This window comes from Phacochoerus africanus, chromosome 2 (assembly GCF_016906955.1).
Source record: "Phacochoerus africanus isolate WHEZ1 chromosome 2, ROS_Pafr_v1, whole genome shotgun sequence".
NCBI classification, from domain to species: domain Eukaryota; kingdom Metazoa; phylum Chordata; class Mammalia; order Artiodactyla; family Suidae; genus Phacochoerus; species Phacochoerus africanus.
Genome location: NC_062545.1, coordinates 203,386,162 through 203,391,129, shown reverse-complemented (window position 1 = coordinate 203,391,129; position 4,968 = coordinate 203,386,162).

Below are 4,968 nucleotides of genomic sequence, written 5' to 3'. Positions count from 1 at the left end.
CTAAAACTATAACCAAAATCCAATGAAAAGCACATTTCTTGTAATGATCTGAGAGAAGCTGGCAAAGTGAATAAAATTTTAAAAAGTATTTACTCCTTTAGGACTCATAATTGCAGTATTTTGCCAGGAAATCTGTAAAAATTTCATATCATCTGTGTTAAAGATCATGCTTATAAAATATCAACTCTTAAAAAGTAAAATTAAATTAATTCATAGATTTCAATAGCATAAACCATTGCCAATTTGAAATTAATTAATAAAAATATCCCCAAGTCCAGGAAGATGATAAAATAGCTATATTTTGTGTTATTGGAATGACATTTCTTTTCTTCATCAGTAGCTATTAGAATTTTAACTGTGGTGATGAAGTGTTTCACATTACACAGAGTGGCAATTTCAAAACCTTCTCATAAAGTTAGTATTTCTCTGTCTTTTATGCTCCTAACTAACCAAGCAGAACATTTTCATATAAAAAGTTCAGCAAAGCTATGAATGGTTGGACAAGTTAACCCTTAACACCAATCTACAGAAGAGCCAGCAGAAAAGAAAATACAGAGCAAAGTCATTCATGGATAGATGGCAGAAAACTCTTGGAATGGTGAGAAAAATCATCATGTAGCATATTTTGCCAGGGCAAACAAGGTCAGCTCTGGATTGGTCATTCCCAGGAAACTGAATTAACTTCCACTTTTTAAAGTGCCCATTCACTGAGGTGCATTTTCCTAGGAGTTTTTATAAAATTCAAGCATAACTAGTGCCTGTTTTGACAAATATATCATCTCTTTGTGCTCGCCATACAAGTATGGTTTCTCACTTGGCACTTGGTTGATTACTTCTTGAAAAGAAGTCTGGCCATCAGAAATTATTGAGATATAAAAACAAAGGCTTTTAGGAGGTGGAGATTGGAAGCATCAAGGACAGCATAGTTTTAATCACTGGTATTGTAACCACTCAAGCCAACTGGAAGCTGAAAAGTCTTGGAGATATAAACTGAAAGAAAAGTTAACAGGGATACTGTAGATCATGACTCAACTAAAGGAAAAATTATAGAATGCTAGGATGTGAAAGCTTGGATGGAACCTTTATTGGACTAGACTGGATAGTCTAATTGCCTTATTTAACCAGCTCAGAGAAGTAAAAGCAAGTCCTTTGTGAGACCTCTTAACCTACAAGAAATACCAAATTCACATTAAATGTGCATGATATACAATTTGTTTATCTGGTGTGTGGCATGAAATGTAATGGAGAGTAAGCCAGACTATGGAGGAAATGGCCTTGGTGCACCCTTTCTCCTCTGTCACAAAGCAGGGAGCTACAAATATATAGGTAAAGCGTGAAAGACTTAGTAATTCTGCAATTAAAGGTCCTTTTGTGACATTTTGCTTTATATTCTCAAACAATACTCTCGTCTGTAATTTCCACATATTCATGTGAAAACTGCTTAAAATAAAAAATACACTCCAAATCTGACTTTTTCCTATAGGAGAGGAGGTTGAGGAGAACTTTTGAGGGCCACTTATCACATGCTAAGGATTTTTTATAGTAGCTCTCAGTAACTCTTGATCATTACCCTATGAAACATGGCATTACATCCATTTCACATAAAATAGGACTGAGGTTCCAAGAGGTGAAGTGACCAGCTGAGGGCCAAAGAGTGGAGAAATGGCAAAACCAGGATTCAAATCCAGTCCTGTCTTGCTCCAAACTCAAGGTGCTTTCAATTAACTTATTTTAAAAGCATGTTTAAAATACCTAATTCTTGTCCAAGGAACAGTCAGGCTAGCCATGCAGCAGGGTTTTCCTTAATTATAAAGAATCATCATGGGACTTTAAAGTGATGATTTTGTGCTTGAAACCAGCATTGGAATAAAAGAAAAGAGAAGTCTTTCATATTAGCCTGTTTCTTACCCTCTTTTTCTCAACCCTTTTTTCTCATAGTTTCCAAAGTCCTCCTATGGAAACTTCTCTTATCCTTATTATAGACTTTCCTTTATTTCTGCACACTTTTGGAATGAAACAGAACCAACAGATGCTGGTCCAAGTGCCAAAATGGTGTTGGTAGCTCTTAATCATTCATGGTGGACATGCTTCCAACATGTGATATGCAGCAGCATCTTTACTTCTCATGTTTAACTCTGATGCTTTTACATATTCTTACTATGTGATGTGATGATCTGACTATTCAATAGAAGAGCATAATCTATGTAACCCTAAGTAGTAACCAAAGAATTCTGAAGCACAATCTTCTGCATGTATGTGTGAAAAATAAATGTATGTGTGATGGTCACAGAATCCAAGTTTTAATTTTAAGTAGTTTCTCTGGGTCACGCAGCTCTAAATTGGCATGGTCTACAATATAATGCAAGTTTCATTCTAGTCCCCATGCTTCTAATTACTTGGCTACTTTTTTTCCTGCGGAACTGACTATAAGTAAAATTATTAACCACCTCAGAAAAAATACTAAGACTCTAATGAGAGCAGACTCAAAAGAAAAACATACCATGTACGGAAGAATGACTCCTCAAATGTATGAGTTGTTCTGTTTTTGATTAACAGGGCACAAATTGTGAAACACATCAAGTAACTTCAGAAAAGCAAAACTAGTACGAACACAAAGAAAAAGTAAGTGTTCAGGTAACCACTAGAATCACATTTTTTTAGGGGACCTATTGTAGGAAAGGCATTTTACATCACGACATGTCACACAATACATATATAACAAATGCAAAAGTTTCACAAAGCAATACTTGTAATCACTATGTGTAATGCATTCTGTTATTTCAGTATTTCCTTTCTTAAATAATGCTTATCATGATGCACGTAATTGATTTCATGATACGCTAAAATGGGTCAGACCCACGCTTAAAAAAATCCCTGTGCCAGAGGACTGTCAAATCTTGTGCTGCCACTGCCTTTATCTTGTCCAAGGCAGACAACACTGATGGGTCACAGCATTCTTTCCAGTGAGTTCAGTCAAGTCTTAGGACTCTTTCCAAACTGGTGTTTTCGGCACCAAACATCAACTGGAGTTAGGACATAGACATAGCACATCACTAAGTTCCAAGAGGATAGGGTGCAGAGGTAAAGTAGCTCTTATTATTTTCTCTTTGTATTCCTAGATCTTGCTTAGTGAAGAACACAGTAGTCACTCAAACATCCACTGAAAAGATGAATCAGTAAATGGCCACTAGGATGAGAGGGTAAGCTTTGGCTTTTAAAGTTCTTCTGTGAATCCCTTCTCTCTCTCTGCTACCTTGCTATATCTTTAAATGTAAAGCTTTCATGATTTAATGGTTTTGAGTACCGTATGTTCCCTCCTTTCTTTCCAAATCCCATTCTTATAATGAAAGTTATCTGCACCAGGCTACTTGATGTTATCTCTGTTACCTTCAAAGACAATTGGTTTGCATTTAAAGATTTACCAAAAGGAATTATGAAGTTGGAAACCACAGTGGAGTTCCTTGATACACTGGTCCTGGAAGGGAGGACAAAAACTAACACGTCAGGACCTGGGCTGGATATTCGTGCATCTGTGTTCTCATTTCAACCTTTCAGTAATATGATCAACTTCATAGCAGTCCCCATCTTTGGGGAACCAAATCCTTAGAAAAAAGAGGTGAGGTCACACAGTAAATGTTTGGCCAAGCCAGTATTGAAACCTAGGTATTTCATTGCTCCTTTTATTATACCTCAGTTGCTCCTTAAAATGGCATATTAAATTACAAAGAAACAATAACCAGAAGCCTTGAATCCATTTGAAGTGTGTGAATTTAACAGGTTACCACACACTGGAAAAATAAAACCCAATACCTTAGCAATATACTTCATCATATAACTTTATTTTTTCTTTGCCAAATCTTTTTGAATTATTCATTACTGGGTATGTTTTTCTTGGCAGCTATTGATCTTGGCTCAGACATAAGTTCTTACTGCAGAGTAATTCAAATGTGTTAAGTCCTCTATTACATAGAGAAAAAAAACAAGACTCGTGTGTGTGTGTGTACTTATGTGGGTCAAGTCCAAGGGGAAGTATAAAATGGAAATAATACATGATTTGGGGGTGGATATATGTCAGGCAGTTAAAAGAAGTTACAGGCAGAAGCACAATTTTAGCCTTTAGGCTTTTACCAGAAGTAGTGTAAGGAAACAGAGTAGAAGAGAGCAGCATGGGTCAAGTTTAACTCACATCCACCCCCACATGAGTGTACACAGCTTGTTATAGTCACAGAATCTACAATGTGTAATTTGCCCAATCATGATCATGAGTCACTATAAAAGTTACTAAGAAGGTCATTTGAAAAAGTAATTTCTGCTATAAGTTTACAGCAGTGGTTCTCAACCAGAAGCAATTTAGGGGGCATCTGGTACTGTCTGGAGACATTTTTGGTTGACACAACTGGGTAAGGGACAAGGATGATGCTAAACATTCTATAATGCACAGGGCAGGCTCCCACAACAACGTATCATATAATCAAAATGCTAACAGTGTCAAGGTTGAGAAACCTTGGTTTACAGGTGAAACTGTTGACTGAGCAACAGCTGCCTCTCTGGCCTCACTCTCCTCATCCATAAAATGGAGATGATAATAGTACCTGTTTCACTGGGTTGTTGTGAGGATTAAATGAGTCTTATTATGTAAAGCATTTGGAACAATGCCTATGGCACAGTAAGTGCTTAGTAAATGTTGTTATCACCACCACCACCATCATCACTATCATCAAAAACTCACCATTGTGCAAGGCAGGATTCCCCAAAGTATGAAATCATATTAGGTAAGATTCCGGGGGGTGGGAATAAAAGGATTCTATGATTAAATAAACCTGGAAAACTGTGCTTAAAATCAGACAAGTTTCTACGTTACAGAACTTCTCAGAATCTTTAATAAGCAATACCATATGACATGCAGAATTTTCACAACTGACCTGAGTGAAGAATCCTATGTAGAATCTTATAGTATCAAACACACTT